Source organism: Prionailurus viverrinus, unplaced genomic scaffold, assembly GCF_022837055.1.
Source record: "Prionailurus viverrinus isolate Anna unplaced genomic scaffold, UM_Priviv_1.0 scaffold_62, whole genome shotgun sequence".
Lineage (NCBI taxonomy): Eukaryota > Metazoa > Chordata > Mammalia > Carnivora > Felidae > Prionailurus > Prionailurus viverrinus.
In genome coordinates, this window is record NW_025927624.1 from 939,760 (window position 1) to 962,333 (window position 22,574).

At 49.3% G+C, this 22,574-nt stretch overlaps 1 long non-coding RNA gene across 1 annotated transcript; it reads left to right on the forward strand.

Annotated features, from left to right (window-relative positions):
* Positions 1-29: 29 nt before the first annotated feature.
* Positions 30-14,718, forward strand: LOC125159798 (uncharacterized). The gene is made up of 4 exons (XR_007149930.1): positions 30-199; positions 9,025-9,178; positions 9,661-9,878; positions 14,685-14,718. It is a non-coding gene; the product is annotated as an uncharacterized LOC125159798 (long non-coding RNA).
* Positions 14,719-22,574: the final 7,856 nt, after the last annotated feature.

Below are 22,574 nucleotides of genomic sequence, written 5' to 3' on the forward strand. Positions count from 1 at the left end.
GGGAGGCGGGGATAGGGGCCGTGCCCGGGGCCGCGACGCCCGCGAAGCCTGGAGCCCGCTGCAGCCGCCACCGGATCCCGGGATGGGACGAGAGACTGCGGAGGAAGCCAGCATCTCCCAGCCTGGAGCTCCGGGGGCCGCGGAGCCAACGCCGCCGCCGCCGCTGTTGCCTCTGCTGCTGAGACCAGGCTGGAGATGGGTGAGTTGACACTGGCGTCCCGGGGGACCCGCGCCACAGTCCCTCCATCCACGCACTCCTGGCCCTCCGCCTTGAACTCCGCGCTGCCGGCACAATCCCCCCCACCCTCACGCCTTCAGGGCTCCCACAGCCCCCTCCCTCCCTGAGCGTCACCCTATGGGTGGGAGTGGGAGCCCCAGGACCAGGGGTTGGGGGCATAGAGACAAGGATGTGGGGGCGGGATTCCAGGGAGACTACTGGGTTCTGACGCCCCCTCCCCCAACAGGCTGGCCCCAGGACCTTTCTCAGGCCCTGGAGGGCAAAGCCTCATGCCTTAGATCCCCTCCCTAGGCCTGGGCAGGGGCATCCCCTAGGCGCTGGGCTCAAAAGGCTCTTTGTGAGCTGTGCCCCCACTCCCCAAGCCTCCAGCGGGGTCCTGGAAAAGGGCGGGTGCAGAGGCTGGGACTGTGGCTGCTTGTCTGGACCAGGCGGAGGGGCATGGGGAGACCACCCCTAGTCCTTTCCTTGGGTTTTTGGCAGGGGGTGGGGGGCGCATCCAGGCTCATGTGCTTTTCACTGCACTGCCCAGGGTGGGGAAGGGAACCTGGCTGGAGGAGGGCTCTATCAATATCTGCAAATAGTGGGTTCTGGAAGCTGGGTTGGGGAGGGTAGCTTGGATGTAAGTCAGAATGATGGCACCTGAGCTGGAGTGCCATGAGAAGCAGAGGTGGGTCTCAGCCAGCCCTAGTAGCTGGAGGTCAGGTGACTCTCCTGGCTCTGGAAGACTCCCTCGAAGGCCTGTGGGCAGGAATACTACACCAGAGAGACCCCTCCATGGCCCCCCAGAACTGGCACTGCCCCGTTCCCATAGCATTCCTTGCCACTCCTGGGACACCAGTCATGACCTGCCTTGATGGGGAGCTGTGGATACTGGCGGGTCACCTCCCCGGGCAGGGCAGGTACTGAAGATCCAGGCCTCCGGGTGCTGAGGAGATAGGCACAGGGTCTTGGGAAAGTTTGGAAGAGTTTCTGCCAGTCCAGGGAGGAGAGAGAAGTTGCTGGAAGAGTTGGCTTGCTCAGCACTAAAGGGAAGGGCACTCTAGGTAGAGGGAATGGCTGGAGCAGAGGCTGTGAGATGTGAGCACGTGGTCGGGGTGGAGAGTTGTGGAAGGGGGGGCTGGTCAGGCACCGGAGTCACCCACGTGATCGAAGGGATGGAGGGCCAGGTGGAGGTGAGGTGTCAGGCCATCCCAGCGAGCTGGCACACGCAAGCTCCCAAGGACAGTGAGGAGCTGATGGGGCGGCAGTGCTGCCATCTGGCTCAGCAGCCCCTCTGGAGTCTGCCCAGGGTCCCTGCTGTGGTCAGGGCTGCTTGGCCCACATCTGCCGGTGGCTGGACCACCCCAAGCAAGTCCGCTTTCTGAATCTCAGTGTCCAAATCTGTCAAAAGGGGAGACTCCTCCACAGGGTTGTGGGGAGGTCTGCATGAGGTGATGAGTGTAGGGAGCCCAGCACCTGAGAAGGCCTCGGGAAATCCTTGGCCGCTGTGCCAGTATGTGTACCTGGAAAACGGGGGCATTGATGTCAGCTGGTGGGCCAGGCTAACTTTACCCTGTGGCGATGAGGATCCTGTGAGGGCTGGATGTGACCCAGGGAAGCCAGGGCTGGGGGCACTGCAAGTCCGTGTGCTCATGCTATTCTGGAAGAAGAGAGAAGCGGTGGGCCGTGGCCGGGGTGGGGTGCTCCTCCTTGTGCCCCTATGGGCACCTTAGCCATGTCATTCAACGGACCCTGCTGTGTTCCCCAAGGCCAAAGCCTCTTTGTTCTCCATGCTGCACGATGCACCCCTTCCTCCTAGTCAGCCCTAGCCCTGCAAATGGGGGACCAGGGCTCCCTTCCAGAAGGTTCTTCAGACACTGAGACCAACAAACACAATATCTTCCTGTGAGGGCAGCCGGGTGGAGAGGACACAGACCTTATCCCCAGGAGAATGGAATCTAGTTGGGCAGCAAAACCAGTCGGGCCTCCATGGTCTTGCATAGCCCTGTGCTGGCTGCTTAGGGGTGTGTGGGGGGGGCGAGGGTGGGGAGGTGGAGGGTGGGCGTTGCAATAATTGCACCGTGGGACAGTCAAGGGAAGAAGTTAAAAGCAAGGACTCCAGATCCAGTGGCCCAGGTTCAAATCTCAACTCTGCCACTTCTTACTGTGTGAACATGGACTGGTGACTCTGACTCTCTGTGCCTCTGTTTCCTTGCCTGTAAAATGGGAACGAGGCACACTAGAGCTATTTGAACAGCTTGGTTCAGTTTCTAGTGGGCATTTATGCCCCCTCTTCCAGAATGGGTCTCCCAGTTCACCCCTGCGTCCTGGAAGACTACACAGCCTGCTCCAGTAGGCGATCGTCTTCCTCTTGTGTGTGAGTCCCTATAGGCGGGGGCCTGCCTTTCTGTGTCCGTTGCTTGGGCAGGGGGCAATGGTGTGCTGGCAACAGACCATATGGGAGAAAAAGGTACCTGATAAACAGCGTTGGCAGGTTTCCATGGTGTAAATCTTCCGGCAAGGCCCATTTGAGGCTACCAACAGCTTAACCATCTTGCAGTGGGAGCTGGTCCATGCCAGCTTTAGCACCCAGGCATTCAGTAGGTGCTTAATAAATGATGGTTGAATAAGGAGAGAAGGCTCCAGAGAATTGGAGAGCTGCCAGGCCATACTGTAGCTGAGAGAGGGAGGCATCAAACAGGCTGAAGCCAGGACAAGAGAGTACTCTGAGTAAGTAACCCGTGGTGAGATGGAGGGCAGAAGGGAAGGAGGACTGGTGTCCTCTCTTCCTGGGAACCTCTGCACCTCTGACCCTGCGTCACTTCTGCTCTGGATCCTCTTGACCTTGGCCTGGTTTGGGCTGTCTGCACAGAATGACCTAACTGGATCCCAAGCATTAACCTGACAGAGCTCTGAGAAATGGTCCAGACGGGTCTCAAACGTCAGATTCTATTCCCTGGCTTATGCTGTTCCCTCTGCCTGAATGTCTGTTCCACCTACTTCTTCCTATGTGCCCTGAAACTCTGTCACCCTTCAAAAGCCTCCTCCACCCCAAATCCCACAGACCCTCCTCCCCTTCTGCTGTTTCTCTGGCCTTGCAGCCCCTCTCGTGTGCACCCTGCCTGCCCATTAAAATATTAGTAGCTAACATTGCATCTGGACAGCAACCTGTGATAGAGGTACTGTGAAAATACCTTTTGCAGGTAGGGGAATGGAGGCTCTGTCTTGTTAACGACCACCCATCCTTTGCCTCTCTGCTTGAACATCCTTTCGTTGTGCAGAGAGGCTCCTTGCTGTGGGCTGGGCAGAGCACCACTTCTCTTTCTTCAGTGTGTTTGCTGTGGCGTCTTCCACTAGGCCGTGAGTTCCCTATCCTATAGGAGCTTGAATGAATGAAAGAATGAATGAATGAGTGAATGACTTTCAGCCCCAGGGAGCATCCCTGTTCTTTTACCCATTCCTCCTCCCTTTCCATCCCTGTGGGAGGAGACTGACCCTCCAGAGGGCATCCTCACACCATGGAGGGATGGTCACAGGGACCCTGCTTAGCCACACCTGCCAGAAGGGAAGGGGAAGTGAGGCTTTGGGCAGGGCTGAAAGCAGGTATGTTAGAAGGGTAGTGGACCACCCTCCTGTGGTCTAGAGTGGGGCTGACATGGGCCCACAGCACTGCCTGTAACCCAGGAAGTTAACAGGGTCCCAAAATACTTTTTCTTGCACCGCCCCAAGTGGAAATTCCCCTGTTGGCCCACTTATTTTCATTTTATCTAGAAAAATAAAGTTGGAAATAATCATTCACACACCCTAATTACTCCGTTGCTTTATGAATTTAGAGCCTGTTTGGCTCTAGACTTTGGCTCCTGCTGAAGGAGGAATCAATCCCCTGGGAGGGGCAGGGTGAGGTGCCAAGGCAGGAGGCCAGAGCCTGCTCTGACGCTGGGGCCTCCTCGGGGTCTGACCTCCAGTTGCCCTCTCCTGGCAGGCTGGGAACTTCCCAGAAGCAGCAGCCCAGATGGGGGTCTGAGCAAGGGAGGGTGGCCAGAGGCAGTCTCCAGGATTCTGGTTGACCGGGGCCCATAATGGATGACTTCCCAGGCTGTTCTACCCCACCTTGACCTCTGAGTCATAACAATTTGCTGCTATTTATCAAGCACTTACCATGTGCTGGGCGCTGGGCCACGCACTTTGTCGGTATCATCTCAGCTATGCCTGCTAACTTCCCTTGAAGCAGGTACTGTTATTCTCCCCATTTGGCAGTTTGAGGGTGCCTGGGTCCCGGGGCTCAGAGCCAGGAAGTGGTGGGGCTGGGATTGTATCCAGCCTGTAGGACCCCCATAGCCCGATGGGGCCCCTTGGATAGGCCCCTCAGTCACTCAAAAGGGAACGGTCTCTGAAGCCTAGACGCCCGAGACAACCACGTCACTGGTGTCCTGGCCTCCAGGCCACCCTCCTTGTGGCCCTGATTGCCACTCCCTTCTTCCCCGTAGTCCTGGGGCTCTGTCTCTGGAAGCCCCGTGTAGCCACACCTGGGCGGCTTGGGGAAAATACAGACTTCCCAGGCCCTGCCACACCCTGCTGAGTCAGAATCCCACTACTGGAGAGGGGGCTGGAAACCCAGATTTTAAAATGTTGTCCTGGGGATACAGAGGCCTGCAGACTCCCAGAACCATTGCCCGGCCCAGTGGAGTTCAGGCTGCTTTACGAGACTCCTTTGCCCTTAACCCAGATCCCTATGACCCTTCCCCCGATTGTGTTCTCAGCCTCTGCCCCCTGCTACCCTAATGCAGCTCTGCACACACCACACCACACTGACCCCCCACGCCCTAATTTGCCTTTATCCAGGCACCTGCTGCTGCTGTTTCCTTCTGGAGACAGGTCACAGCTGGCCACAGACCCCACAGAACTTGTGTAATACTCTGGACTGGTCGATCATGGCCCCACTCTTGCTAACTCGGGCCTGGCACACAGCCTGGGGGAATCATGGTGGGTGAGTGATGGTGGCCAGGGAAGGCGGAACAAGGGAGGGCTGCCCATGACAGGTGGGGCTTCTAGGCTGGGCACACAGGCACTCTCTGGGGGCCGGCACCTTGCCTAACATGCAAAAGGCATTTGATGACTGTTTCTTAACTGCTTAATGAATGGTGATGGGTCGTGGGACAGGTGAGGGCCACTTCCGGAAGCAGTGCAGATTGGCCGGTTTAAGCAAAAGATGGAGAAGGTGCCTTCCGGACCATCTCTGAAGACCGTGAATATTAATGGTCCGAACTCATTTATGGCTCGGATGGGAGTGAGGGGCTGGTGCTTTCTTGCTTGATTTCATTTCAGTATCTCAGGACCCCTGGGAGGGGGTGCTGATGTAATCCTTATTTCGTTCAATGGAAACTGAGCCCTAGACAGGTGACTTAGTAGGGTCACACAGCTGGGAGGGGTCCTGCAGAACGGAGCCTTGCCCATTGTGTGAAAAAAAATAAATAAATGAGTCTGCACTCTACAGTTTCTGAAGCAGTAACACATTATCTCAGTTGGTTCTAGCTGTGGCTTGGAGGTGTGGCTCTACATTTTCACCTATGCCCACATCCCAGGGTCAGAAAACCTGCATCCAGGGGCCTTCTGTGTCTGTAAGGGATGGTGGTGGGAAGAGATCCTGCCTCCAGGCTGGCGGGAGAGAGAAACAAAGAGGCAGTGTTGGGGGCTCTGGCACATAGTAGGTGTTTGGGAACCCTTGTGGTCAGTTCAGGCAGAGCCAGCTCTGGTCCCATCTGGACCTTGGAACAGCCCAGATCAGTCTTCAGTCTTTGAGCCAAGGCCCACAGGGTATGGGTGACGGGTCCAAGGTCATACCTGCCTCAAGGACTAGAGCAGAGGGTGTGAGGCTCCTCCACCATGGTGGAGAGGTCCAGGGAATGGGGCAGGGGCATTCTGTATGTGGGGGATGACCTCTGTCAGAGCCATTAAACCACAGAGCCTGGCCCCAAAGGGCCCCCAGGGAAACCCCCTCTCAGAGATGTCCAGGACTGCTGTGGGGCCTGGCGTGTTATTGCTGTCATGGATGTTCTGCGCCATACCTGAGTAGGGGCAGTGGTCCTGCAGCCACCAGTGGGGGATGTGACAGACTCTGTGGCGTGCCTCCAGGCACTGGCATGTGGGGAGGGCGAAATGCACCAGCACCCCATCCAGACTAGAATCCAGGTGCTGGCTTCCCCCACACACACCTCCCCCACCCCCGCCCCGCCCAGCCCGCCGCTGGGCCTTTGCAGATGCTATCACTCTGTCTGCAGTGGCCTTCCCCTCCTCTCCTGGCAGGTGCTGGCTCATCCTTTAAGACCTCTCCAGGAAGCCCTGCCTGACTCCCACCCCAAGGGCCAGGCTGACCCACCCTGCCAGGATTTCCATCCGGCTGCTCCACAAGATGCTGAGAACCTTGAGGGCCTGGTCTGAGACGCCAGTGGAGTGGACAGGGAAAGCAGCTGTAAGGTGCAGCCCAGTTCAGGCAACTGTGCCTGCTGCCCAGAGAGGAGACCCCGCTGGGGAGCTAGCCAAACACGTCCATTTCACAGAGGGAACATTGAAGGCCTGAGGTGCTTGGTACTGACCCAGAGCACCCTGGGGAGTGGTTGGTAGTCCCTTTGTGGCTTATAAGAGGAGAGCCCAGGGCTATGTGACCGTACCCCTCCCCCACTCTTGTCCCCAGCTGGAGCATTTGTCTGCAGGATCCAGGTCAGGTCTGAGGGGGATGGGAAGAAGCCCAGGAGAGCAAATTCCCCAGTGCTCAGGTCTGCACTCGGTCTTCCCATGTGGAGGACAAAGCTCCTTAGAGAAAATGCTTGCTGTCCAAAAGCTGGCAGGAAATCCACATTGATAGCTCATTCCAGCAAGAAGGTGCAGGGGAAAAAAAGCCTGTGAGAACTTAGGCCCAAATGTTAGCCCCAGGGATGGTGGGTGATATTACTTCTTTCGCTGTGATTTTCACATTTCCTAGGTTGTAGGTGAAACCTTTATAACCAGAAAAATGAAGTTACCGTGTAAAGGAGAGAGGTCTAAGAAAAGGTGCCCTGAGAACAGCCAGCTCCCCATTCATGAGACTCTGGGGTCACCAAGTGTGAGTGGCTTCCAGAGGGACCCTGGCCCCAGGCCCATCCCCCAGAACAGGTGTGCCCGGGGCAGACAGCTTAGCCTGTGTATCTCTCTTTCTCGGAATTTGGGTCAGTGAGAGTCCAGACCTGGGGCTACTGGGATGTAGCACACCCAGAATTTCATTCAAACCTCTGCTGTCCTTCCTGTCGTGTGGGTTGGGCCTCAGGGCCCTCGCCTTCCCACCTCCACCTGGAAAGCCACCCCACCCCACCCCACCCCAGGCTGCCCTCTGCCCCTCCTAGCCAGAGGTGGCCCTAGGTGTATTTGCTTCACCTCCATCTGGGTGCCCAGGTGGGTGCGTAGCACTGTTGACTGCCTTCCTTACTGACTCCGGCCCCAAAGTGCCTTTCCAGGGGGTCCTCCTACAATGTAGTCAAGTTCGACCTCGTGGAAATGGTCTTTGGAATCACAGCTGAGCCTTGATCCTGGGTGAGGATTCGATCTCCGTCTCCCCCATATACCTAGTACAGAGCACCCATTCATTCGGTCATCTGTCATTCAGCCAAGTGCCAGGGCCCAGGCTAGGTGCCAGGGCACAGATCTGCTGACTTGAGGGTGTGACGTGTCTGTGTTTTTGAGCACGTGTTTTGTGCACATCACCTGCACGCACACACAGCGTGAGCATCTCTGTCATATGTGAACTCTGGTCTTTGAGGCTGTGACAGTGTGTAATCCTGCCGGGACTCTGGGCACACCTGGTTAATTCATTCTGCAAGTGTTTAACAGACACCCACTAAGGAAGTACCAGGCTCTGACCCCAAAGAAAAATGACCCAAGGTCTCTGTCCTCCGGAAGTGCCATCTTGGAGGCTGTCGCCGTGTGGACTGGTGGGGGCAGAAGCCAGCAGGGCTGGGGGTGGTCAGAAACGTGGTCCTGGAGACACAGGGAAGAGTGGGGATGGGGGTTCCTGCCCAACTGTGAGTATGATCTCCAGTATCCCGTTCAGACCAGTGATCTGGGGCCTGGGACAGGCCTCCCCAACTATTTTCATGCCCTAAAGCAGCCCCGAGGGCCGACGGAACTGGAGCTTCAGGTGGTGACCTGTGAGCCCCGACTGCTGAGGGCTGGGAGAGAATACAGTGAATGAAAATGAAGCATGTGGGCTGGATAACCTGCCTGGGCTGCAGACTTTTCTGAGAGGCGAACTTGGGGACCAGACACCAGAACACAGCACCTGGAAAGTAGAACCCCGTGATCCAGAACAGAGACGCGGGATCACGGAACTCAGAGGAGGAAGATGGAGCAGCAGACCTAGAATGTGGGCCTTCTAGAACCTGGAACACTCAAGTCAGCCAGAAGCTGGAAGATCCAGGCTGTGCCCCCGATGGTCAGTGGGGGAAACTGAGGTCCTGCAGGAATGGGGAGGTCTTGAGCATTGGTGAGCTGCAGTGGCATGCACGTGGTCTCTGCTGAGCCAGGACCTCTCCACAGCTCGCCGCTGCCTGACCTGGGGCTAGTCCTGTCCCCTCTCCAAACCTCAGTTTCCCCCTCTGTGAAATGGTCACGTGATGGTGAGACAAGATGGAGCACTTCATCTGGTGCTCAGGCTCTCCCGGCAAGCTTAGTGGCATTGCTAAGGCCTGGACCCTGGCCACTTGACTCCTGAATGACTCTGTCCCCTTGTGGTGATGGTCTGGTCACTGCTGTTCCTTTCTCTTCTTTCTCACACTCAGTGGGACATTTGGGCACTTGCGGCCCTTTTCCGGAATGCTCTCGGGATCTAGCAGAGGGAAAAGACTAATCAGAGGAGCAAGAACAGACTGGCGGCTCCATATGAAGGAGCAGGCCCCAGTGCCTACAGCCCTGCATGGTGCCCTGTGCCATTTGGTGAATGCTTCTTGAGTGTCCCCCGGTGGAGACGATCGGGTCCTGCGCTGAGGGCACCACGGCCCCTCGAAGGCAGGGGTGGGCAGAGTTGGATTGGGAAGGGAAAAGAGAAAGGGCTCTATGTTCCCGCTCCACAGAGGCTCCCCAGGCGCACCTGCTCCAGGCCACCTCTCCTGAAGGAGGTGGAAGACCTTGCTTGGGCTCCCAGAGAGCCGGAGCTGTAGGATCTGGGCCAGGAGCAGCCTGGTCACTTCCCCAGATCCCCGTGAGGTGGTGTTACCAGCCCCCGCTTTTCTGCCTCCAAGAGAGTAGGATTCCAGAGGTGGGGGCGGGGGGCAGAGCCAGGGTCCCAGCCCATCCTTTGAGCCAGCAGCAGCTGGGCATGGTGCCAGGCACTGACCTGGCATGGGGTGACCCAGGGGTGAACTGAGCACCCAGGGGTGAACTGATATCCCTTCCTGTTTCCCCTCCTTCCTTGCCAGGTCTCCTCCGGACCATCAGCCATGCTGCTCAGAGCGCTTTGAAGGCTGGAGCCCTTCCCCGTGTCTCTGCTCTCCACCACTTCGCTCCCATTGTGGGGGACCCGTCGAGTTCCTGTACATGAGCCACCTCATCGGGGTGTGCCTTGCCCAGTCAGGACTAGACTTTTTCCAACCCCAGACCAGTTGTGAGAGCCCAGCAGCACTGACTGCAGCTGCAGGTGTGTGGATTTGGGGGCAGAGGGGGGCTGTCGTCAGCACCTCCTTTGCATCAGGCTCTGTGCTGGGGCCCCAGGAGAGTTGGTCAGCACCGTCCAGTGTAGGGTGAGGAGCCCTGCGGGGCAGAGCAGGGGTGAGGCAGCTCAGTCCTTCCTCAGTCTGGGGGAAGTGCAGTTCAGCTGAGCCTACCTTGGCAGGGAGTGAAAGATTACACAGAAACTTGGAGCCTCCTAGAGGATTTGGACTTTATCCTGGGAGCAGGTGTTCCAAGCTGAGAGGGACAACATCAGATGTGGCTTTTGCTAGGCTTGTGGGGCTCAAGCCAGGAGCCCCTTCCCTGGCAAGGCTGCTGCTGTTGTCCTGGTGAGCATGGATGGTGGCGCAGGCAACGTGGGACAGTGGCACAGGGGGCCGGGTGGGACGACGAGTACCTGGGCATTGAATAGATGTGCCTGGCAATGGGGAGCTCGAGGTCAGTGAGAAGCCAGATTCTGGATGACTGCTAGGCTCCTGGCCTGGGAGACTGGGTGGATGGTCATATCTCGGGTTATCAGCTCAGGTTTCCGGAACCACAATTTGAGCAAGTTCTTTGTGCCTGGTTTTGCGGCAGAGGGTCCCAGGCAGGATGGGAGCCAACTCTGAGCCCAGGCCTCTGCCCTCTACCTTGGCCCAGACCCTGCCGGCTCTGCTCATCTCTCTCCCTTCACCCTACAGCACTTTAGCCTCTTGAGTGCATGGCTGCACCTCACAACTATGCCCTGTACACATGGGGGAGCGCCACTCCACTCCTGCTACCTGGGTACACGGGGACCGCCCTCTGCACTGGCTCACCGCCGACCCTGTGCATTGATGTGTCTCATCCACTCGCTGTGCAAGGGCATTTCCCCCAGGCCACAAGGCGCAGCTCCTGTAACAAAGCCTCTCTGCACTATAGCTTGAATCTGTCACCCTCCTGGCCCTGTGCTAGAGCAGGCTCCAAGAGGACAGAAGAGGGCTGGGGCACACCCTCCCCTGCCCTCCCCCACCTCAGGCCTGTGGGCTTGAGATGGAGCTGAAGCTCCCTGCTGAAGTGGCCCTTTGTACATTGTCCCCCTGGAGGATGGGGGAGCCTGGTGGGAGGGACTGGCACTGCCCGACACCATGTGCTGATCTCAGGGGCACTGAGGATCCAGATGGGGAGTGCGGGGAGTTGGGGGGGTTCACTGGGCCTGGGATCAGGGGAGAACACCCTGCCATGTATGGGCTCGCACTGACCGGGCCTGCCGCCCCACACTAGAGGGTACTTGTCACTCAGAGTCTGTCATCACTTCTCAGGCAAAGTGTGTCATCAGGCACCAGTTGTTTAGGGAGCGTCTGCTCTGGGCCAGGCTTTGTTCTAGGGGGTGGGGCTCCACTGTGACCTGTGACCAGTGACTGAGGCTTGCAGGCTTAAGATGACCCTGCTCTCCTGTTGACATTCTGAGCACCAGGGTGTGGGTGGGGGAGACAGACCAGGAACAGGTAAACAAGGAGACGGCTAGTTTCCGCTGTGAGTGCTGGGGAGCAGAAGACCTGGGCAGGGGTCAGCTGCTGTAGCTGGAGGGCCAGGAGGGCCCCTCTGAGCAACCAGCCACATTCCAGGCCTAGGAGCAGCCAGTGGGAGGACCCTGAGACGAAAGGTGGGGACTGTGGCTGGAGCCTAGTGGACGAGGGCGGCAAGGGCAGCAACGATTCGAGGACCAGATTGGCGGGGTCTGTGGGCCCAGAGAAGAGTTTGGATTTCATTCTGAGGGAGACTAGTGTGCAGTGGGGTCGAGGGGAGGGTCTTGTGGGAGGAGGTTGGGTGGGGTGGGGGAGGGGGTATGTGGCCTGGTGGGGACTTTGCAGTGACAGAATTTGTGGGTCTCAGTGCCAAATGAAAATATAGTCCCCGAGGGGCAACTGGGTGTCTCAGTGGTTTAAGCATACAACTCTTGATTTCTGCTCAGGTCAGGAGTCCAGGGTTATGGGATTGAGCCCTGTGTCTGGCTCCGCATCGAGCCTGGAGCTTTTTTGAGATTCTCTCTCTCTCTCTCCATCTGCCCCCCCCACTCTTGTGTGCGCTCTCTGTCTCTCTGTCTCTCTGTCTCTCTCTCTCTCTCTCTCTCTCTCTCTCTCTCTCAAATAAAATAAAATACAGGCACCTGGGTGGCTCACTTGGTTGACCACTTCAGCTCAGGTCATGATATCGAAGTTCGTGGGTTTGAGCTCTGTGTCAGCCTCTGTGCTGACAGCTCAGAGTCTGGAGCCTGCTGCAGATTCCACATTTCCCTCTCTCTCTGCCCCTCCCATGCTCACGCTCGGTCTCTCTCTCTCAAAAATAAACATAAAAAAAATAAAATAATGAAAAGAAAAAAAACGAATGAAATCACAACTATATTCAGTTAATCTGAGAAATGCAAAGTTTGTTTAACATGAGCAAATGATGTAATTCCACACATTAACAAATACTTTATTTTATTTTTTTATTTTTACTTTTTTAATTTAATTTTTTGTTTTTCAGAATTTACATCCCAAATAGTTAGCATAGAGTGAAGCAATGATTTCAGGAGTAGATTCCTTAGTGCCCTTGACCATTTAGCCCATCCCCCCTCCCACTACCCCTCCAGCAACACTCAGTTTGTTCTCCATATTTGTGAGTCTCTTCTGTTTTGTCCCCCTCCCTGTTTTTATATTATGTTTGTTTCCCTTCCCTTATGTTCATCTGTTTTGTCTCTTACAGTCCTCATACGAGTGAAGTCATATGATTGTTGTCTTTCCCTGACTAATTTCACTTAACATATTACCCTCCAGTTCCATCCATGTAGTTGCAAATGGCAAGATTTCATTCTTTTTGATTGCCGAGTGATATTCCATTGTATCTAGATACCACATCTTCTTTATCCATTCATCCATCGATGGACACTTGGGCCCCTTTAGCATACTTTGGCTATTGTTGATAGTGCTGCTATATACATGGGGTGCATGTGTCCCATCGAAACAGCACACCTGTATCTCATGGATAAATGCTTAGTAGTGCAATTGCTGGGTCGTAGGGTAGTTCTATTTTTACTGTTTTGAGGAAACTCCATACTGTTTTCCAGAGTAGCTGCACCAGCTTGCATTGCCACCAACAGTGCAAAAGAGATCCTCCTTCTCCACATCCTCGCCAACATCTGTTGTTGCCTGAGTTGTTCATGTGAGCCATTCTGACAGGCAGAAGGGGTTAGCTCAGTGTGGTTTTGATTTTTATTTCCCTGATGATGAGTGATGTGGAGCATTTTTTCATGTGTCAGTTGGCCATCTGGATGTCTTCTTTGGAGAAGTGTCTATTCATGTCTTTTGCCCATTTCTTCACTGGATTATTTGTTGTTTGGGTGGTTGAGTTTGAGAAGTTCTTTGTAGATTTTGGATACTAACCCTTTATCTGATATGTCATTTGCAAATACCTTCTCCCATTCTGTCAGTTGCCTTTTCGTTTTTCTAATTGTTTCCTTCGCTGTACAGAAGACTTTTTGTCTGATGAGGTCCCACTAGTTCATTTTTGCTTTTGTTTCCCTTGCCTCCGGAGACGTGTTGAATAAGAAGTTGCTGCGGCCAAGATCAAAGAGGTTTTTGCCTGCTTTCTCCTTGAGGATTTTGATGGCTTCCTGTCTTGCATTGAGGTCTTCCATCCATTTTGAGTTTATTTTTGTGTAAGAAAGGTGTAAGGAAGTGGTCCAGGTTCATTCTTCTGCATGTCGCTGTCCAGTTTCCCAGCACCGCTTGCTCGGGAGACTCTCTTTATGCCATTGGATATTCTTTCCTACTCTGTGAAAGATTAGTTGGCCATACGTTTGTGGGTCCATGTCTGGGTTCTCTATTCTGTTCCATTGATCTGAGTGTCTGTTCTATTGCCAGTACCATATTGTCTTGATGATTACAGCTTTGTAGTATAGGTTGAAGTCTGGGATTATGATGCCTCCTGCTTTGGTTTTCTTTTTCAAGATTGCTCTGGCTCTTTAGGGCCTTTTCTGGGTCCATACACATTTTAGGATTATATGTTCTAGCTCTGTGAAGAATGCTGGTGTTACTTTGATAGGGATTGCATTGAATATGTAGATTGCTTTGGGTAGTATCGACATTTTAACAATATTTGTTCTTCCTATCCAGGAGCATGGAATCTTTTTGCCATTTTTTTGTGTCTTCTTCAATTTCTTTCATAAGCTTTCTGTGGTTTTCAGTATATACATTTTTCACCTCTTTGGTTAGATTTATTCCTAGGTATTGTGTGGCTGTTTGTGCAACTGTAAATGGGATCGATTTCTTGATTTCTCTTTCTGTTGCTTCATGTTGGTGTATAGGAATGCGATTTCTGCACATTGATTTCATATCCTGCAAATTTACCAAATTCAGGAATCCATTCTAGCAGTTTTGTGTGGCATCTTTCGGGTTTTCCATATAGAGCATCGTGTCATCTGCAAAGAGGGAAAGTTTGACCTCCTCCTGGCTGATTTGGATGCCTTTTATTTCTTTGTGTTGTCTGATTGCAGAGGCTACGACTCCCAATACTATGTTGAGTAACAGTAGTGAGAGTGGACATCCCTGTCTTGTTCCTGACCTTAGAGGGGAAGCTCCCATTTTTCCCCACTGAGGATGATATTAGCATTATGATTTAGAGGTATGCTCCTTCTCTCCCTACTTTCTTGAGGCTTTTTATCAAGAAACGGTGCTGTATTTTGTCAAATGCTTTCTCTGCATCCATCGAGAGGGTTATATGGTTCTTGCCCTTTCTTTTATTGATGTGATGAATCACGTTAATTGTTTTGCAGATATGGAACCTGCCCCGCATCCCAGGTATAAATCCTGCTTGGTCGTGGTGAGTAATACTTTTCATGTATTGTTGGATCCGGTTGGCTAATATCTTGTTGAGAATATTTGCATCCATGTTCCTCAGGGAAAGTTGTCTATAGTTCTCCTTTGTAGTGGGGTCTCTGACTGGTTTTGGAATCAAGGTAATGCTGGCTTCATAGAAAGAGTTTGCAAGTTTTCCTTCCATTTCTATCTTTTGGAACAGTTTCAAGAGAATAGGTGCTAACTCTTCCTTATATGTTTGGTAGAAATCCCCCCTGGAAAGCCATCTGGCCCTGGACTCTTGTTTTTTGGCAGATTTTTGATTACTAATTCGATGTCCTTACTGGTTATGGGTCTGTTCAAATTTTCTATTTCTTCCTGTTTCAGTGTTGGTAGTGTATATGTTTCTAGGAATTTGTCCATTTCTTCCAGATGACCCATTTTATTGGCATATAATTGCTCATACTATTCTCTTATTATTGTTTTTATTTCTGCTGTGTTGGTTGTGATCTCTCCTCTTTCATTCTTGATTTTACTTATTTATGTCCTTTCCTTTTTTCTTCTTTGACCAGACTGGCTAGTGGTTTATCAATTTTGTTAATTCTTTCAAGGCACCAGACTCTGGCTTGATTGATCTGTTCTACTGGTATTTTTCTGTTTTTTGTTTGTTTGTTTGTTTGTTTCGATAGCATTAATTTCTGCTGTAATCTTTATTATTTCCTGCCTTCTGCTGGTTTGGGTTTTATTTGCTGTTCTTTTTCCAGCTCCTTAAGGCGTAAGGTTAGGTTGTGTATCTGAGATCTTTCTTCCTTCTTTAGGAAGGCCTGGATTGCTATATATTTTCCTCTTATAACCGACTTTGTTGTGTCCCAGTGGTTTGGGGTTGTGGTGTTATCCCTTTCATTGACATCCATATATTTTTCCATTTCCTCTTTAACTGCTTGGTTGGCCCATTCATTCTTTAGTAGGATGTTCTTCAGTCTCCAAGTATGTGTTACCTTTCCCAATATTTTCTTGTAGTTGATTTCGAGTTTCATAGTGTTATGGTCTGAAAATATGCACAGTATGCTCTCAATCTTTTTGTACTTACTTAGGGCTGATTTATGTCCCAGTATATGGTCTATTCTGGAGAACGTTCCATGTGCACTGGAGAAGAGATTGTGATACCACCATGCTTCCTCTTTTTCAATATTGCTTTGGCCATTCAAGGCCTTTTGTGGTTCTATACAACGTTTAGGATTGTATGTCTACCTCTCTGGCAAATGTTGTTGGTATGTTGACAGGGCTTGCATTACACCTGTAGATTGCTTTGGGTAGTGTAGACACTTTAAAACTATGTATTTTTCCCATCTATGAGCATTGTATGTCTTTCTCTTTCCGTCACCTGCAATTTCTTTCATAAGTGTTTTACGGTTTTCAGAGTATAGGTCTTTCAACATTTGGACCTGTTAAAGAAATTGTGCTTTATATACACAATGGAGTACTATGTGGAAATGAGAAAGAATGAAATATTGCCCTTTGTAGCAACATGGATGGAACTGGAGAGTGTTATGCTAAGTGAAATAACCATACAGAGAATGACAGATAACATACGGTTTCACTCTTATGTGGATCCTGAGAAACTTAACAGAAACCATGGGGGAGAGGAAGGAAAAAAAAAAAGAAGTTAGAGTGGAAGATAGCCAAATCATAAGAGACTCTTAAAAACTGAGAACAAACTGAGAGTCGATGGGGGTGGGAGGGAAGGGAGGGTGGGTGATGAGTATTGAGAAGTGTACCTTTTGGGATGATCACTGTGTGTTGGATGGAAACCAATATGACAACAAACTTCATATATTGAAAAAAAAACTTTAAGTTCTCTATTTTGCCTCCACCTCTCCTAACCTGTGAAATCTCCAGAAAAGACCCAGTCTGAGTTTCCATAACCAAGTGTGACAGGCAGAGAATTCTCTGAAATGTTGAAAATTGTATCTATAAACATTACCAGAATGACTTCTCACCTCACATCTGTCACAATGGCTCAGTTTCAATACACAGGAAACAACAAGGGTTGCTCAGGGTGTGGAAAAAAAAAAACTGTGTGCGCTGGTCATGGGATGTAAATTGGTATCGCCACAATGAAAGCCAGTAAGGAAGGGCCTCAACAAATTAAAAATACAAATACCATAGGATCCAGTAATTCCACTACTGGGTATTTATTTACCCAAGGGAAATGGGAATACTAATTTGAAAAGATATATGCACCCTATATTTATTATAGCATTATTTACAATCGGCAAGATATGGAAGCAACCCAAGTGTCCACCAATACATGAACAGACCACACACACACACACACACACACACACACACTTACACACACACACAATGGAATATTATGCCGCTATAAAACAGAATGAGATCGTGCCATCTGAAACATCATGGATATACCTAGACGGTAGGAGGCTAAGTGAAATAAGTCAGACAGAGAAAGACAAATCCTATATGGTTTCATTTCTATGTAGAATCTAAAAAGGGTAACAAATGAACAAACAGAGAAAAAGCAGAAACAGACCCATAAATGCAGAGATTTGACTCTTGCCAGAAGGGAGGGGAGGTGGGGGGATGGACAAAACGGGGGTAGGGGAGAGGGAAGTTCAGGGTTCCAGTTATAGAATGAATAAATCACAAGGCTCAAAGGTACAGCATAGGGAATCAGGTCAGTGGTATTGTAATAGCACCATACATTAACAGATGGGAGCTACGCTTATGGCGAGCATGATGGAACATCCAGAGTACTTGCATCACATATTACATTGTGTGTCAGGTAGACCTCCATTTAAGTAAATATATCCAAGTAAAATTTCTATGTTATGAATGGCAGTACTAACTAGAGATTAAGATTACAAGTTCCCAAGGCCAACTTTGTTCCTACACTTGTCTTGCCTTATTTAGGTCCATAATAACTAGCAAGACATTCCAAGCCGTCAGGGGCATTTAGCTACCCAAGGACAGAGACTGCGATCAAAATGGTCCTGGTAGTTGTGCCTCTATTTCTTTATACACTGCCTGAATATTTTCTTCCCTATGAGCTCCCACTCCTACATCACTCTTCCACACGGTTCTGTGGCATTGCCCAAACTTTCGATCTTTAGCCTATGAAGGCACAGACTCCTACAACAAGGATGGGCTCAAATGACCGAGGGTAGGAGCCATGTCCTGCTCCTGGAGAACAAGCGAATTGGGAGTCTCAGTCATCCACACAGTCACCTCAACCTAGGCATGTTATCACCGATCCAGATGAAGCTCCCTTACTGATTTGACAAGTCAATCCTAGCCCTGCCCAGCCCTACAGGTACATGGGAAGGGCATCACAGATTTAGGAAAAGAGGTGGAGTGAGGAGACAGCTTGTCTTGGGCCATACATCTCTGTAGTTCAGAATCTCCACCCCCCACCTCCAATTCCTTGAGAGCATCTAAGCTATCCTCCCTCAGTTGGGGTGGAAGTAGGGGATATCTTATTTCTATTTGCTGTAAACAGACACTTCCCAGCAGCTCAAATGATTTTTAATCTGTCTCATCAGAAAATCTGAGGTATGCTCGCACCTTCAATGATACCAACACACACAAAAGCAGAAACCTGGTCAGGACACTCTTGAACTCTCTATTTGAATATGCTATTCTAAACAACTCCCCTAATCCTAGGACCTTCATTCCTGTCATTCACCTTTATCTCACTTGGCATAAACCCCCATATTCTGACATCTTCTTTAAAAGTCTTATTCCTATACAACTCAGTGTTGTTCTTATTGAAACCTGATCTCCTCTGCTAATTCGATTCTTACCCTCTGTCGTTGTATTCATTATACCCACTTCCCAGCTTTCTATTATTAAAACATTTGCCTACAAGATGAACACAAAAAACAAAGAAAGAAAGGAAGTAAAGAAAAAAAGAAAAGAACCCAAATTTAAATCTCATTTCTGTCACTTATCATATCCCACTAGGTGACTTCAATCTCTCTTGAGTTTCAAATCTCCATGGGTACAACCATTGGGCAAGGAGGTTAAACATAGGTTGAAGTACCAGAGGGTATTGTGATGAATTAATCTCTGAGGTTCACTAAATCTTGAGATTCTAAGTGCTTTTGATTTGGCCTCTGGAAAAATGGAGAGTCCTTAGCTGGCACAATTGGAAAAATTAATGGAAAAAAAATACCAAGAAAACCAGAGAAGAAAGTAAAAAGGCAAAAACACAGTATAGAAAAATCATGGGGAAAAAAATCTCCAAAAAAAGAAAAAGCTTCCTAGAACTGGTTAAGCATACTAGCCCAAAGGGAATCATATAGCAATATCCTCGAAATAGAGGCTGAATTTAATTAACATAACGTAACAACTAGATATCCTTCCCTTACAGAAAACTCATTTGTCTCAAGAATAGGAGATATTACAACATCTAAGGATATGCCTGACTTGATCTTGCTTATTATGTAAAAGCCATGACACCATGGCCGTAGCTGACATCCACACTAAAATCTCGGGTGGTAAAAACAAGGGATTTGTTACCACTGCACTGATTACTTTTGCTAGCACTACTGGTCAAATATATAGGGCCAAATGCTTGGACTAACCTGGGTTCTTAAGAAAACCCTAAATTAGAGTTCCGACATCATTAGCTTTGACATTCTGAGTTGATCTGCCCTAGGATCTGTGTCTTCATCTTAGTGCTGCTGAGGAACCAGAGAATGGATGTGGAAGCTACACAAGCTGACGGGCAAACCCCTCAGTTACTCATTAACTATGGAATCATGGTCGAGTAATCAACCTCCGTGAACAACAGTTGCGATAGTAATAAAAAGTAGGCTACAATAACATAGATACTTTGCAAAGCTATGCAATGACTGTATAACTTAACAGATGTTATGTATAGGATATAGTGTTTAGTCCAGGGTAGAACACTCACCAACTGCTTTTGTTCTCTGTGTTCCCTTAGGAAACACATAATTTTCAGTTCATTCCTTTCCTTTCCTTTCCTTTAATTTTCTGTTTCATTTCATTTCATTCCTTTATACTTTGAGAGTGAGTGCACACAGAAGGAGGGAATGATATCCCAAATAGGCTGTCAGTGCAAAACCCGACGTGGGTCTTGAACTCACAAACCTGAGTTGAAATCAAGAGTCACACCCTTAACCGGCTGAGCCCCCAGGTGCCCCAACAAATGTCATTTTTACAAATCCATAAAAATCCTACCTGGATATAGAGTCTTCCTCAGGATTCTTATCTGCTCCTAAAGAAGAAAGCAAAAGACATGGTAAATCAACAATTGAAAAATAGAGGAAATTACAAGTGTATGGCTTATGATTTGTCAAAAAGTATTGCTTTGGGACCACACCTGGAAACCACACTACACTGAATGGTTATTATACTATTGGGAGGCTTAAAGCACTAAGAAATCTTACTTTCTCCTCTATATTGACCAAAAGTAAGAATAGGTTTTATCGGAATTTGACACCTACAGGTGAATGATGTTTACAATAACCATCACTGACTGACTCTATGACACTGGAGGAAACTGGTATCGTTAGGAGAATGATGATCATAAGCTAACAATGTCAAACTGAAACTAGCATGATTTTTCTGGACCTCCACTATGAGAGGAGTTAAAAGAGAGTGTGTTTACTTTGCAGTCACACAGCAGAACTTCCCCAGCCCTTCAGTAGAGACTGTTCAGATTTAGGATGAAACACCCCCTCACAAAGTGGGCTCTATAGAGCTAGAGCTCCATAGCTATTGTACTTTGCAGCATGGCCAAACCATAGCAAACAGACTCTCCCTGGCCTTATTTCCAATGGCAAGGTAAGTAAGAAGACATTGGCATTCCAGTTTGATAAAGTTCTAACCTCTTGAGACTATCTCCTTCCATTGCTAGAGAGTCTAACTAGACCCACCGCACAACACAGAGGAGGATGATCCTAATGTGAGTGCTATGTAGTGGTTCACGATGTCATTTTTCTCAACCCTCCCCATTAGGTGACACACATCTAGAGAAATCATGCTTTTTTCATGGAAAGCAGAGGTCATCAGATCCTCTACTGATGATCAACTAAACAAAACAAAGGGCAAAGAATATCTTGAATGCCTACATTCAATTGCCGGGGAATTTTAATTTTCTAAACATTCAACGATATCCACTGTATGATTCTTACTATATGACACTCTGGAAAGAGCAAGACTATGGAGGTAAGGGTTGGGGTGAATGTAGGGATAAAGGGGCACAGCACAGAGGACTTTTAAGGCAGTGAAACTCTTTCACACGATACCACAAAGGTGGTTTCACATCATTACACATTTGTGAAAACTCATAGAATGTATAACACCAAGGCTGAACACTAATGTAAATTAGAGACTTTGCCTTAAAATGATGACTTAGTGTCCATATAAAATGTATCACAGTTCTCAGGGTGCCTGGGTGGCTCATTTGGTTCAGTGTCCAAGTCTGGATGTGAGCTCAGGTCATGATCTCACTGTTCATTGGATCAAGTCCTGCATCAGGCTCTGTGCTGACAGCACAGGATTCTTTCTCCCCTCTCTCTCTGCCCCTTTGCTGCTCACACACATGCATGCTCTCTCGCTCAACATTAAACAAAGGAACTGAAAAAAATATATACTACTAAAATGGACCACTGTCGTGCAAGATGTTGACAACAACAGGGGAGGCTAGGCATGTATGGGAGCATGGTATGGTATATGGAGACTCTCTGTACTTTCTATTATATTTTGCTGTGAACTTAAAAGTGCTGTGAAAAATAAGGCTTATTAAATGTATAAAACAACAGCAACAACAAAACAGGGTGTCCGTTGAAGCTACTCTTTGCATATATTAACACATGATACAGTCACCTTAAAAATTAAGATAGAGATCAAAGTAACACAATATGGAGACTCTCTCCCATATGAAAGTATATGAAAATACATAAAGCAATACACAAAAATACAAAAGTTATTCATATACTTAGGCAAGAAAACAATTGGTGAATAGGATCAAATATCTTATAACTATAAACAGGGATTGAGCACTATATGAATCAAACCTGGGTTTTCCATATAATTAAGAGATTTTATTCTAATTTTAAATCCAAAATCATTATGTTGATTGTATCTTAGAATCATAATGAAAACTTAATCACATAAAAAAAGATTATAACGACCTAATATTGCCTTAGTAATTTTTGTACAAATACCTACTTCATATGGATGATGAAACTGAAACCAGTACCATGGTAACCATCATGTTACTTGCTAGTAAAATAAAACTTGAAGACACCACCAAAAATGATGTCAAGGGTATAATTCCTATGAAGTACAGGTTTCATTCAGCAGGCCAAAGATGGCTACCCTCAGAACATCCTACTTGAATGACTGGCCCTTGGTGGTTCCCTGGGATCTTGGATTTAAGGAGGGTTCCCACCATTCCCTAGCTGCTTAAGAGTGGTTCACTGTGCCTAAGTGCTGGTACAATCAATGTGCTTAAGGCCGTACACTTGATTTCCTTCTGAAAACCTGGAATTTTGGGACATGCTAAGGAGAAGATGCCTATGTGATTAGCATTTGATGAGAACTCGGGCACTGAGTATCCATAAGCCTCGTACTGGCAGACAATATTTTACCTGTGCTGTCCTAATCTGATGTTGGAGGAATTAAGCACATCCTGCTAACTCCATAGAGAAAGGATTCCTGGAAGCCTGTGCTTGGTCTCCTCTGGCCTTCACCCCATGCACCTTTTCTCTGTGCTGATTGGCCTTTCTATCCTCTCCCCATACCAAACCACAGGCATGAGTACAACTATATGCTGAGGTCTGGGAGCTCTTCTGGTCAATAATCAAATCTGGGTG